General features: G+C 46.1%; 1 long non-coding RNA gene across 2 annotated transcripts in view; it reads right to left on the reverse strand.

Moving 5' to 3' along the window:
- LOC140213257 (uncharacterized) overlaps window positions 1-15289 on the reverse strand; it is a 65747-nt gene that overhangs the window by 39844 nt on the left and 10614 nt on the right. The window contains exon 2 of one of the 2 annotated variants that reach the window (XR_011890210.1): window positions 10195-10300. The exons of the other annotated variant lie outside the window; for it this stretch is intronic. This is a non-coding gene — a long non-coding RNA (uncharacterized lncRNA). The remainder of the gene's footprint in view (window positions 1-10194; window positions 10301-15289) is intronic. 2 annotated transcript variants of the gene reach the window in all.

The following is a 15289-nucleotide window of genomic DNA, read 5'->3' on the forward strand; positions in this document are numbered from 1 at the left end:
ACAGGTCCGGGAATTCTGTCTTGTCTCTTGAGTTGGACACATTCATTCTTTGTCGTTTCCTGATTAGGTACTTTGTAACTTGGGAGAGCTTGCCTACTGGTTTCTTTGGTGCCTTGTCTCCCACTTCACTTGCTGCCTCTGAAGTGAGCCTAGTTACAGTTTAATTCATTTCCTCTATGTCATCTTCATCGCTCCGCTCTAAGGCTGTATATTTGTTTGCAAGTACGAGCCTAAATATGTGTACTTTTGCCCATACTGCCTCTAAGTTTACCTGTTTCTTCCTGACCAATTTTGCTCTTTCTCTGTTTAAATTGAGGTGAATCCTTGCCCTCACTAACCTATGATCACTGAACTCTATCCTACCTATAACTTCTACATCCTGCACTATGCTCGGATCGGCAGAGAGTATGAAGTCAATTTCATTTCTTCTTTCACCATTAGAGCTTTTCCTCGTTCAGTTTCTGTTGCTACGTTTCCCGAAAACGGTGTTTATCATTCTCAGATTATTTCTTTCTGCGAATTCTACCAGCATCCCTCCTCTAGCTCTCCTAGAATCGACGCCATGGTTGCGAAATGGTTGTTCACCAGCCAGCTTTCTCCCCACTTTTGCATTGAAGTAGCCCATTACTATAGCACACTGTCTTTACTTTTCTAATCGCTAATTCAACATGTTCATAAAACTGATCTGCTTCAGTGTCATTGTGACTGGATGTTTGAGGATGGGATTGTACTACCTTCAATCTATAACTCTTATTAAGTTTGATTATTCCTGCTGCTACCCTCTCATCATTGCTGTAGAATTCGTCAATGTGGCCCGCTATGTCCTCATGAATTAGGAATCCTACCCATGCTGCTTCTTATCTGGAAGACCTTTATAGCAGAGAACGTGGCCGTTATTCTGCACTGTATAGTGCTTCACTAGTTCTAATCTCGCTAACGCCAATGAGATCCCAAACAATTATTCATAGTTCATCAAAGAGTCCTGCTAAGCTAGCCTCAGTCGACAGAGCTCGGCTGTCAAAGTTCCCACTGTCAGTTTTCATTGGCGGCTTCTCTTGGTCCAGAGTTTATTAGCACGCCCTGCTGCGTTACAGGTTTGACCATCAATTTGGTCAGGTGCTCCGCAGCTGCTGGCGACTGAGGGCCATGGGTTATTTCTAGGAATCATAAAGGAGGCAGTGGCCGAATACTGCACCGGGGAGGGCAATTCCAGTTCTGGTGGGGGAGCATCTTTGTTGAAGCTTAAGGAGCCTTCCTAATTTCGTTGTACCTGGATGAAGGAAGAAAGCCTCACCCGGCTAGTGGAATCCTTCGCTATAAGCCTCATTACATACGTTGCTGCTTTCCACAACTGGAGGCAGTGTGAACGAAATAAGATCAATGCGTTCATACGCAAAGTGTACAAGGCTGCACTCGGACTTCTCGACTGCACAAGCACCGACAAGTTCCTGGCCCTGGGAGCGCATAACACCCTGGAGGAAATCGCCGAGGCGCCGAGGACTGCTCAGCTCGCGCGGCTATCGGAAACAAGAACGGATAGACAAGTGCTGCGTGACCTAGGCCTGGGACCAAAGGAAAGGGTACCCGAAAATACAGAAGTGCCTGTACCGGACGCAATTAGCAGACGGCTACGGCTATATCCGGTGCCAAGAAACATGAACCCTGATTTCCACAAAAAGCGGCGGTCGGCGAGGGCCAAGGCGGTCATCGATCTCCATGCCAAAGACAGGGGTGCCGTGTTTGTGGACGCGTAAGAGTATCTACATGACAGAAAGGCATTCGCCGCTGCAGTCATCGGGGCATCGACCGGTGCAACGAGAACAGCGCCGAGTGTGCAGACTCGAGGGGTGCATCTAGCCGAGGAGGTGGCCATTGCCCTGGCCATCGCTGACCCCGGTGCACGACTGTGCTCTGTGATTCTAGGACGGCAGTGAAAGAGCACGCCAGAGCAAGGGTGTGTGGCGAAGCCGCGCGTGTGGTCCATCTCGCGAGTTAAAATCGGTGCGTGGTGATAAAGTGGTTTCCGGCGCACATGGGCAATGATGTGTCGGATCGCGGCAGTGCAAACCACAACGAGACGGCGAACGCGGCGGCGCGAGGACAAACCAACCGTGCTGCTGCTACTACGGTCGACCCGTCGTGGTGGTGGGAAACGAAGAACAAATTGGCTTCCTAAAGCGAAATTGTGAAGTGGTACAGACTAGAGCGCAGGAATATGCCGCCACCTCATCCGGGCTTCACCCGTAAGGAGGCGCTTTTATATCCTCAACTTCAAACGGAGCCGTTATTCACCCCAGGGCTGATGACGTACGTGTGTCCAAGTGTGTATGTTAGTGACCTGTGCTGTGTGTGCCGAAAAGAAAGAGCCACTGCAGCTCACATCCTTTGGGACTGTGCTAAATATCCTCACGAAGCTGCAACGATAACAACTCTCCCGCCGCGGCTCGAGGCCGCAACGAGGTGCTATGATCAAGATGCCCAAGCCTAGGCCGTCCAGCAGATCTCGGCGGCCCTCGAAAGGCAACGACCGAGCGAAACCGGAGGGAGGCTCCCACCCCAAAAGAGGGGCAGGCGCGGTCGACCAAAGGGGGATAGTGTGGCCGCGGCCGAAGTAGAGTTGCCACACGCCGCGAAAACGGCATGGCCGCGTCACGGTAACGCCTCCCCAACAGGGGAAGGCTAACCGTTCTGCAGGCATTCATAACAAAGTTTCTTCACTCACTCACCTGGATTAGTATTGCCCCACTCGCTCTCGGCATCTCTTGCCGGTGTCAGGCGCTCTTCCAAGCCTGCAGATGTAGTGCACTGGAGGAGGACAAATTCAAGCTCACTATCGTCAGTATAAGAAAATGTCATAGAAGTATTCGAACTTCCTATAATGGCAACCGAGCATTCGACATAGCTCAATCAGATATTCTCGTAGGCGTCGAGGCTACCTTACTGCCAAAAAATACAGCCCAGAGGGGCCTACGTGCCGAAGTGATCCCTTGGTTTATCTGCCATCAGCGGGTGTTGCTGATCGCCATATGTTGCACGATATACTGTCCATTATCAATGGTCTTAGCATCGTGGTTCCCAAACCTCACGCGTGCGTGCGGCCTTGAAAGCACCAAGGTACAAGATACATTTTCAGCGGATTTGCTTGAATCCCTCAACTAAAAAAGATGGCTACCCATACCCCATCCTTCCGAAAAGAAGTCAAGGCAGCGTCCGTCATCCAGTGGAACGCCAGAGGGCTAAAATCACGAATTTCAGATTTGCGTCAGTATGTTTACACCAATGTGTTTCCACTCATCGTCATTTGTGAGCCCCACTTGTCGAAACCAATCAAATTGTCAGGGTACGAATATACCATGTCATCAACAAATGATGCATGCAGCAAAATCATCGTTTTTGTTCGTCGTGAACTCACCTATGTTTTGCAATCAATTGGGCCCCATGACGACAATCAATATATATGCATCACCATTAAAAAGAACGAACTCTTGTTTACTCTCATAGCCGTGTATATATCGCCATCCTGCAATTTCGTTACTAAAAGATTAGCGGATATCTTGCGAGTTTGTCCCGCCTCATGGGTCATCATAGGAGATTTCAGTGGACACCATCCAGCATGGGGAACTACAAGGACAAATGCAAGAGGACGAAGATTAGCAAGCATCGCCTACAACTATGGTCTTACTCTCCTGAACGATGGTAGCCCCACCTTTCTTCGAGGCGTAACATACGGCAGCTGCCTCGACCTTGCTTTCGTCTCCAACTCTCTCGCCAGATGTGTGAAGTGGTTTCCAAATATTGAGACACATGGGAGTGATCTCATTCCCACCTATTTGAACCTCAAAGGCTTGTTGTCTAGATCTGGCCCACGGAATACCATTCGGACGATTCAATGGGCCAACTTCAAATCTGATATGGAAGATGCCTGCCGCGAGGGCCTACCCTCTGGGTTAGAACAAACAATTAAATATACGATGCAAAACGCCACTCCCATGCTGACGAGCTCTTACACGCGAAATGTCTTCGACATAGAACTAGAGCGACTTCGAGCACTTTGTCGCCGGGCGGAACGTCGATATCGGCACACAAAATCAATCCATGACCTTAGGGCAGCCAGGAGGATGCAAAAGAAGATTTAGCGTCGAGGGGATAGATTAGCGTCGGAACATTAGGCAACGTTTTGACAGACACTCGACCCCCGCAAGCCACTGTCTCACATTTGGAAAACGGTGCAAGGTCTGCGTTGCCTTCTGGAACAGCGTTTTCCGTTCAAGGCACTAGCACTTTTCCAAGGTCGGCAAGACACCGATGTCGCAGAAGACTTTTGTGCGCGGATGGCAGACTAAGCGACACGCCCAGATCCTCCAACCCGAGATGACGTCGCCCATTCCCGTTATTGCCGCACGGACCTTCCTTTTACAATGGAGGAGCTCGAGGCGGCACTAGCTCTCTGCAGGCGCTCATCATCTCCGAGTCCAGACAGAATATCATAGCGAGCCTTGTGCTATCTCGTAGAATCGCACGGATAGCGTTGTTGAGTCTCTACAACACCTCATGGCAGGAGGGAAATGTTCCTGACGAATGGAAAGTGAGCCGCCTGGTGCCAATCTTGAAGCAGGGCAAATCCCCGCTAGAGCTCACCACCTCTTACAGTTCAATAGCGTTGGCAAGCTGTGTAAGAAAGATAATGGAATGGATGATCTTTGGCCGCCTGGAATGATACCTTGAAGACTACAACATTTTTCCGAATCCCATGGCTGGTTTCCGACGTGACCGCTCTTCCATCGACAATGTAGTTGATCTCGTTTCATATGTCCAGCACGAAAGGTCCCGTAAACGTTTATCTGCAGCTTTATTCTTAGATGTGAAAGGGGCATACGATAACGTATTACATGAGGCCATTCTCGACGCTCTTGTGACGGTTGGTCTAGGTGGTCGAGTATTTTTGTGGATTGCAAGTTACCTATCTGCAAGAGCATTCGATGTGTTAACTGACGATGGCCCAACTACGCGACGCTATACCAGCAGGGGCGTTACTCAAGGCGGTGCTCGCAGCCCGACGCTATTCAACCTCGCTCTTATTGGGCTTGCTGAATACTTGCCAACTACCACCAAAATTTCAATATACGCAGACGACATCTTTGTCTGGACTTCGGCAGTCACACGTCCTCAGATACGTGCACGGCTTTAAAGAGCGGCTACTTTGACAGCGAGCAACTTGTGTGAACAAGGTCTCGGCATATCACCAGAAAAATTCGCCCTAGTGGCATTTATTCGCAAACCAATGACGCCTTATGTCATCTCAATCAATGGGAGGACCATTTCCTATGTCAGAAGCCACAAATTTCTTGGCGTAATTATCGACTGAGACCTCTGTTGGAGCCCGCACATGGCGTACATGAAACGGCGCCTCACAGCAACCTCCCAGTTGTTCAAATACTTCACAGAAAAGACGTGGGGGATGTCAGTAGACGCAGTGCTCAGACTCTACAGAGCTCTCTTTCTCAGTTTTTTAAGATATAGTCTACCTGTACTGAACAACACCCGCAAGACAAATATTCGTGTTCTGCAGGCAGCCCAAGCTCAAGCACTTAGAGTCTGCCTTGGTTTGCCCAGATGCACATCAACAGAGGCAACTATTGCGATTGCTCGGGGCCATCCAATGCAAACTCACATCACGGTGGAAATCCTGAGAACGCACATCAGACATTTTGCCCGTGCACCCCTATCACCACCTTGCAAAACTACCTTCAGACAGGCACCAAGCATCATTCTCTAAAACTATCGTCAAGTACAACGACAAACTTCCCTCAGGTTTCACCGCTGCATCTAAACCATCGATACCCCCTTGGTGTCTTGTCAGCCCCACAGTCCATCTCAGCGTACCAGGAATCGGGAAAAAGTCTAAGCTGTCATCGCCTGTGCTGAAACAACTGTCTCTGCTTCTTCTGTACAGGAGTTACGCGGACAGTGCACATATTTATAGTGATGGTTCCACAAACATCCAGTGTCCATCCGGTGCTGTGGTAGCCCCAGAAAGAGGTATTACCATCAGCTTTAGGACTGACCACCCAACGACATCGACATCTGCGGAACTAGCTGCTCTTCGCGCTGCACTTTGTTTCGTCAATCGGGAACCACCTCGACAATGGTCAATTTTCAGTGACTCAAAGGCAGCCCTACAATCTCTGCTATCAGCTCTGCGTCGCGGGCCATTCGAACAGCTCATGCTCGATATTAGATGCCTACTCCATACATCACATGAGAAAGGACATCACGTGACGTGATGTCCTTTCTGCTTTCTGTCCTTTCTCAAGGCCACTCTGCTTTATCGCTTAAGGCTAGGAGTGGCTTTCACCAAATCTTCCTCGTTTCGAATTTCAATGGCCGACAACACTCTCTGCAATGCCTGTCTTTGCGAGGAGACACTAGAACCCTTCTGTGCGACTGTCCTGAGTGTAATGTTCAGAGACAGTCCCTGGCGTCCGTTCTAGCGCACCTTGACAATAGAACATCGTCAGTTGCAACTATTTTCACATATCGCCGACAGAAGACATCGCAACTGAAGGCGACGAAGGGATACTTCGGTTTATGAAGGACACGGGCTTGGACAAGCGGCTGTGACAGTGATGTCACGTACCGCGCAAGAGTGACAGACTGTAACCAACAATGTGTGTGCCATGTTATGTGCTCTCTATCTCTTCTCCCCATCTTTCATCCCCCCATCCCGCTCCCATGTGTAGGGTAGCAAACCGGTTAAGCTACACTGGTTAACCTCCCTGCCTTCCTTCTCCACTTTTTCCTTCCTTCCTTTTCCTTCTTTCGGCGGATTTGAACAGCACTTAAAACTTGTGTAAAAAAAGCAAGAAAAAGGAAAAAAGGTGTCACCGCCGACGGAGATACACCATATATTTTCCGCGAATTTCAACAACACTTAAAACAGCTCTCAGGCATTGAAAAATTATTTCCGAACGATACGGAACTGATACTGAAGCGCGGCCTAGGACTGAGGCGTCACATGGTAGCAGGATGCATTGGCAGAGATTTTCGCTGAAAGGGCACATCCTCAGAGTGGCGAGATGGGCTGCCAGACAATATGGTCCTGAGCTGCTCGTAAAATAGGCGACCTTGGAAGCGGCCCTGTCCTGCAGTTAGAAAGTGATTACACGACGCATCCTTTAGGCTATAGTGTATGCGTCTGCTTTTCGTTATACATTGTTGGTAGACTTAGAGTGGGAAAGCTGTTCACATGCCTTCTTCAGCCGCAATTGCGACGCTTGCAGTTTAACAGTTGCGAATACAAGCTCCTGCTTTACATCAGTACAAACGGAAACCGCGAATAGGAATAAAGTTGCAAAAGTAGAAGAAATAAATGGACTCAACCAACGACATTTTTTACCTGACGAAAATTATTATGTAAACTTTGCAACCGTTAGAGCTACGTTACCTTTTTTTCTTTTTGTTTGCGCGATACTGCAAATCTTCTCTTCAATATTTCTCTTTCCTTTGAACGACAATTATTTTTTTTTGGGGGGGGGGGGGGGGCGGGGGCTTCTTCTGGAAAGACAACGGAAGGCATGTCAATAGAGTCAATCTAAGTCAATTTCGACAATCTCAAATGTCTGAAAACGTGCTTGAATTATCTGCGGCATACAGGTTCTGCTGATCGCTGCAGATGGTACGACATAGTATTTCGCAGTGGTTCTAACATCGTGGTTTCGTAGTCTCCCGTACGCATGCAGCCATGAATGCGGCTAGATACACGATATATTTCGGCAAATTTTAACAGCACTAAGAACTTGTGTGGAAAAAAAGTAAGGAAAAGTAAGAATGTTTCAACGCTTAGCGGAATACACGATATATACACAGAATCCAAAATTAATCGCTATGTGTTTATCCCCTGTAAAAGTTGCACCGCCGTAGATAGGGTTGTGCTGAGGCAAAGCTGCCGCATGGTGCGTATTTGGAACATGGAGCTAGTTTTTTGGGAATAAACAGTGCTCGAGCAAGGCTATGGTGCCCGTAAGGCAGCTGGAGCCGTGTTCCCGAGAACAGAGAATCAGCCCCACAGTAGGTAAAATTAATGTTACGGGGCGTAAGTAGCTCCGATCGACGAAAATCAACCACATTGCACCACAGACGACACCGTCTCCGATTTTTACTCCCTGTCCCCTTGGTCAAAAGAAGGATCAGCCATGTGTCAAAGAAGACAAGGTCAACGCATGCGAAACACCGCCAACGTAATTGCGCGTTAAATGCGATACTAATAAGATATGAAGTGAGTGAGTAATGAACACGAAAGCGAGACAGAAAGATACAGAATACAGCGATGTAAACAACATTTACCCAGCGAATCATAACACCCATGCTTGCCCTGTGTTCGTCGACCTTGTCTTCTTCAACGTCTACAATTGGTTGGCACAATCGTTTTCTTCGTCTTTTTCCTGCCCGGCGCTCTCCCAATGGAGGTATAGGTTGTTCGACATTCGACAATTTTCCGAAGTCAGCACGATGTGCTGCCGCTTAAAAGGTGATAGGGCGCTGACGCAGGCGTTGGCTGTGCGATTTACGCCAGCGGTGTGCTTCCCTGGCGGCGGTTCATGATAGCGATAAGAAGGCGAAGCGGCAGCAGAAGCGGCAAAACACAATGCTCGTTTGTATGCGGAACGTTTGGGAGCCCTGCCATAATGGCACACAAGAGGGCATGTCACGCTTTATTTAATTTTGTATGTAACGGGCTTTCCCAGGAAGGGGAAAAACACTAATACGCCATTAATTCAATGGCATGGATCGAATAATACTACGTCTCTCTTTTAAGTGGCGATTTAAAATGATGACGATGATGATGATGATGATAATTATGATTATGATGATGATGTTCTTACGTGCTGCAGATTCTTTTCAATAATTCCTAAATTTGTCTTGCATCCCCACAGTAGACGAAATTAAATTAAGTTTAATTGCTACACGTAACTTTTGCACCAGAATTAAACGTTGACTTATTTATGGTTATATTGTTTCTGACGGGACGAACTGGAAACCAGCTCGAGGTATGAAATGTGCCCGAGTTTCTAATAAGTGACCTGGAATTAGCAGTATTTGGAAAGCGTAATTGTTGTTACGTGCTCGAATTGTTATTATTAATAAGTATTCCGCTCTACAGCGCTAAAGCCGTTTCAGAGGGCTGCAGAGGATTTCGTCAGTGGATCTATGCGCGTTCGACGATGTTGATTGTGCAGTGGTTGTGGGATTGCAGCATTGCATTACGCCATTCTGCATGGTGTATCATATCGGATAGACATGTCCCTAGCATGACCGAAACGAAAATAAGGACACTCCTACTGCCACCACGCGTCTTCCGGTGGAGGTGACTCCCAAATGGCGATGCACGCCCGTCGCCTGTCTGTGGGTCATCGGAACGCTAACTGCTTACATATACTCGCAGCAAGTATTGCATATACGTATGGCTGACAGGCCTTTCTTTCTTGTGCTATAGCTTAGGCGGGCCAATATTGGGCGACTAAAGGAGAAACAATGAAGGCAGACGAGCTAAAACGTTTGCGACGGCGCATTCGGCAGCGTGACCACGAATTCTCGTCTTTTGGACAGTTATTATTCCTGGACGACATCGCAAGGCCGCATACTAGTGCATCAGTCCAGGAATATTATGTCGAACGGTATAGATGCGCTGTATTGCACGTTCTATATTTACCCGGGCGCTTGCCCTGATGTTTTAATTTACCCACGCGCCAGGAGGATGTGTGCAGACTTCCACATTTTTGTGAATAACCTGATAAAGCGCATCCCAGATGAAGTTCTCAAATTTTTTCCGTAATCCGCAGAAACGGTGCAGCATTTTATATCAGCTGAAAGGACCGTTCTAGATGAGCTAGAGTCATTAATGCGTATATACAACAAAAAGTTTCTTTTGGCCTCTTAGGCAAGCAAGTATGATAATGTCTCTAATTTTCCATGTCATTTTTCCAACTGGACACGGGTGAAATGTGCCAATAAACATGCTGCGTCGTATGGTCCGGAGCAAAGAATAACACAACGAATTAGTAGAAGGCGCGCACATTAAAGGCAACCAGCGCACCGAACACTGCATCACTCCAGTGTTGCTATTCGAGAATTCCGAGAGTGAGTTGCGGAGAGAAATATCGCAGATACTCAAGAAAAAGAAGTTGTGCTGCTCACCATGCACCCCGAGGAGTAGGTCTCCGGAAATTGAGTCTCCCGTTTACCGTACTCGTAAAACACACCATAACGGAAACGTGCCCATTCATGTATACGAAAGTGTAGGCTGGAAGAAAAAATAAAGTCGTGCAATGAACGCACGCATAAAAGTACACTTTGTTTTCTGCTCTCCGACGCATGTTTATAAATAGCGATACGGACACAGAAACTGTACCGCCCGAAAGAAAATTGAAACCTCTTTGACAACATTTGTCGAGCTTTAATGAAAATATTTAGGGCTGCAGGAAATGAAGAATAACAGGGAACGAATAAGTAAGCTGAGGAAACGCAAGCGTAAGCAGTGGATACTACTAGAGATCAATCCGCTATATGGCACCCTTTGCAATTGCGCTTTTAGCCGTAGACGTGGCTTGGAACATTCTTTTGTGCTATTGCCTCGGCGTTTGTTTGACAAGGCAACCACGTCTCTTTTTACTTTATCGTGCCCACTTTTTGTTGCTCTTAACGAGCCGTCTCATTCACATCAGACCGTCGCTTCACCTGTGATTGCATAATCTAGCAAAGTTGCTTATAAGAACCATCACTACACCTCAGGCAGGGATTCGTGCAATACATCTGCCATAAGCCTACATGTGCCTTGACAAAGACAAGCCCACTAGCCGAAACGCTGGCTGCTGCTTTCACCTTGCTCTCACTTAACTCATCGTCTTAAATTTCCATCTCCCCCATTCCCCGTCGTTTTCCCTGGCGCGTTGAATGGTGGTAGATGCCAAAACAGGCTTTCTTTGAGGATGCGAAATTTCCGCACAACAGGAACAGAGAAAAATAACGAGAAGGTTCTTCTTTACGGTATTCATGCAAAGAATAAGGAAAAGCAAGTAGCAACGACACCTAGCTGTAAAGTTAACACACATATTTTCAACACGTCAGAACGATCTTATATACGTCCATTCTCTTCTACTACATCTGCAGTTATTCTTTCTTGCTTATTATCGTTTGTATTCCTGAGGATTCTATGCCAACCGCGGTGGTAGCAGAGCCGTGAATTGCTTACAAGCGCCAAATGTTGAAACCGTGTCTTACTGTTCAAACAAGGCACCACTGTAGGTTAAATAAGACACACAATTCCCAAATGCATAGCGTTTAGGCCCGCAGCGTTCACAGAATGACTACCGGTCCCTCCCTCTCATTAGCTCTAGTATAACTGCTCTGCAAAAGTGTAAAAAGGTTGCAGACACCATTGGAAGCTGTCAAGGTCGCCAGTTTTGCGCGAGACTCAGAGCGGTATTGATGCGGCGGCATAACTCCCCATTCTGAATAGCTACCCGGGTGCGCTAGTTTTCGGACGGCGAGGAACGAACAAGCAGACGCGAGGAGCGGATGACACGCGAAGCGGGGCGTCTCAGAAAGCGCTGAAAACTTTTCCCTTTTTTATTTGTACACACAAGTGTTAAGTGCTGTTGAAATTCAGCAAAGATATATCTTGTACATAGGCGCGTTCAAGACCGCTTGTATGCGTGAGATTCGGGAAACAAGAGGTTAGGACCACGCAGAATATACACTATATCGGGCAACCTATGACCCGCAAACCCGCAAAACCTGCAACGGGTAGACAAATAAGGTGATCTCTTAGGCAGGTAGGGGCATCTGGGCCATGCTTTTCGGCGATAAAGTAGCCTAGCCGCCTGCGGGATTATCTTACTGAGTTATGTCGAATGCTCTATTGCGGCAGTAGGAAGTTCAAATCTCACCCCCCCCCCCCCCCCCCCCCGTTTTCTCATATTTTTTAACGGTGGTGTATCTGCATTTGACATTCTCCAGTGCACTACATCTGCAGGCTTGGAGTAACACCTGACACCCGCGAAAGATGCCGAGAGTGCGTGCGGCTACACCACGTGGGCTACACTAATCCTGGTACAACCAAATTAGGAAGGCCCACTAAGCTTGAGCAAAGACACTCCCTCACTAGAGCAGCAATTGGAATCCCTGATGCTGTATTCAGCCATAACCTCCCTGATGATATCAATAATTAAATCACGGTTCTCAGACCACAGCAGCTGCGGAGCACCTTACTAAGGTGGCGGTCAGACATGTAACGCAACAGAGGGTGCTGAGAATCTCTGCGTCCGGACAGGCCTCCAACGGAAACTGACCCTCTCAACCTTGAACAGCTGAACTCTGTCGACTGAGGCTACCTTAGCAGGACTCTTTGAGGAACTACTTACTCCCAGTATTATGTAAACATTTACCAAAATAATCTCCAATAGAATAAGGGCAACACTGGACTTTGGTGAACCAACGGTACAGGCTGGCTTCAGGAAGGCATACTCTACAATGGATCACATCCATGTTATTAATCAGGTTATCGAGAAATCCGTAGTGTATAATAACCCTCTCTATATGGCTTTCATAAATTACGAAAAAGCAATTGATTCAGTTGAGATACCAGCAGTCATAGAGCCATTCGGTAATCCAGGAGTAGAGACCGCTTACGAAAATACCCTGGAAAATATGTACACAGATTCCGCAGCCGCCTTAATTCTACACATGGAAAGTAGGAAGTTGTTATTTATTTATTTATTTATTTATTCATTTATTTGGAACAAACTGCTAGCCTTAACGAAGGCTTTGGCAGGAAAAGTTACATTCATAAAAGGGAAAATAGATCATTCACACAGGGTTCAACGACAATCGTTTACAAGAGGCCTTGGCTTTGGTTTAAAACAAGCTTATTTCTGGACTCGTACAGCGAGATGACAATGCACATTCTTGGTGACAATAGAACATAATGTAAAAACCACATTTCATCACGTAACCACAAAGATATGGTCAGACAGCTTGGACAAAAAAGAATCCAGGGTTGTACAATCGACAACATCTTGTGGTAACAGATTCCATTCTCTGACAGCTTGTGGGAAATATGAATACCTGAAGGTGTCATTGTGAAACCTATACACAGATAATTGTTTATTGTGTTTCGTTCTTAATATTGTAGCATTAAAGTGTACTAAAAACTTGTTTTTGTCTATTTTTAGAGCATTGCTGTGGAGAATAAACAGGAATATTAGTCTGAGATATCTAGCACGATCGCTAATTGCTGGGAGTCCGGCTAAGCGTAGAAGTTCAGTTGGGGAATCATGACGACGGTATTTATTATAAATGAATTTGGCTGCTTTTCTTTGTACGTTCTCTCACTTCGCTATGGCACATTTAGTGTATGGGAACCAGCATATGGCGCCATATTCTATCACGGAGCGAATGACTGCCGTGTACGCGAGTAGTTTGGTATTGGGTGAAGCGTATCTGAGGGACCTGTTTGAGGGAAAAAAGCGCCGAGAGTGATTTTGTTGCCACGTATGATTCGTGTTTGTTCCATTTTAAATCGGAAGAAATAATGATACCTAAATGCTTGTATTCTTCAACCTTTTGTAGTTCTCGTTGCTGAATTTGGTATGGAAAGGTTAGTGGTGCTTTCTTTCTCGTGACTGTCATGCAGACAGTTTTTTCTGCATTTAGCGTCCTCTTCCAGCCTTGACACCATTTTGCTATCTCTTTAAGTGCGTCATTCAAAACAACCTGGTCATCCTTGGTCTGTATTGCTTTCTAAATAATGCAGTCATCTGCGAACATGCGTACGATTGTGTCAATGCCATTTCCTATGTCGTTGATAAAAAGAAGGAAAAGAATGGGAGCTAAAACTGTGCCCTGAGGCCCACCGGATAGAACTTCAACTTAGTCTAAGGATTGCCCTTCGAAATGTACGAATTGTTGATGTCGTGACACATCTGCTTTTAACTTTTTTGTAAGAATACCGTGTCCCAGAATTCTTTGCAGCTTATGCATTAGTTTTGGATGCGATACCCGATCAAAAGCTTTTGATAGGTCTAGAAAAATTACGTCTACCTGTCGTCGCTTATCGATTGTTAACGCTAGGTCACGAATAGTCTCTATTATATGAGTTGTTGTAGACAAACCACTCCTAAATCCATATTGGTTAGGGTTAATTAGAGAATGACTTTTAACAAAAATTACGATGCGTTTTAATGCTAAATGCTCAAAAATTTTCCCCGCTGTACAAGTGAGTGAAGTAGGACGGAAGTTTGAAGGATTTGTAGCATCACCTGATTTATGGATCGGAATAACTTTAGCAATTTTCCATTCTTGAGGAACCTCAGAAGTTTGCAACGATTTTGTAAAAATTAGCAATAAGTATTTGGAAACCCATTCAGCGTACCTTCTGAGAAAAATATTTGGAATGTTATCTGGGCCTATAGATGTTTTTATATCAGGAATAAGTGATAAAGAAAGAATTCCCGGTTCCGTTATATTTAGCTCACATGGTACCTTACCTATGTCACTTGTCTGTGCGACCATGTCTGGGATAGTGTTATTGTCCACTCTGAAAACTGATTGAAAAAATTGATTAAATTGGGTAGCCTTGATTAAGGCTTCTGTTGGCAATAAGTTACTCTTCTTCGGAACTTTAGATTTAAGATAGTGCCAAATTTTACGAGGGGATTTTCTAATGAACTTATTTGAGGCTTCATCTAAGTACTTTTGTTTAGCCGTTGTCGCTGCTATCTTCAACGCGTGAGAAAGTTCGCTGATTTTTTTGTACACTTGAAGAAAGAAGTTATTTTGTGTCTAAGTTTCCGGAGTCTTGCAATTCTACGTTTTAAATGTATAATCTCTTTTGATATCCATGGGTTCACTTTGCGTACGGTCTTTATTTTCTTAGGAATGAATTTTGCGAGACAGTGCTCAACATTCGCCCTGAAAAGCACCCATAGGTTATCAGTTGGCATGCTTCCATTGTGGAAACACCGAAGGAATTCTGGGTAAGATTCTTCTAGGAAGTCAAGAACACTAACGTCATCGGCATTTGTCCAGTCGTATATTTGAGTCTTTCTTTCGCGCTCTGCGCCGGTTGTGTAATGTTAATGAACATATGGTTGCTTCCATTGACTGTTTCCCAAGAGATTGTGTTATCGGGACTATTGTCGCTTAAGAAGGTGAGGTCTAATATATTGCTGGTTTTCATGGTTACACCTGTTGGTGCATGTATAATCTGCTTAAGGCTAAAGTTAAAGGCGAT

Source organism: Dermacentor andersoni, chromosome 9 (assembly GCF_023375885.2).
Source record: "Dermacentor andersoni chromosome 9, qqDerAnde1_hic_scaffold, whole genome shotgun sequence".
Lineage (NCBI taxonomy): Eukaryota > Metazoa > Arthropoda > Arachnida > Ixodida > Ixodidae > Dermacentor > Dermacentor andersoni.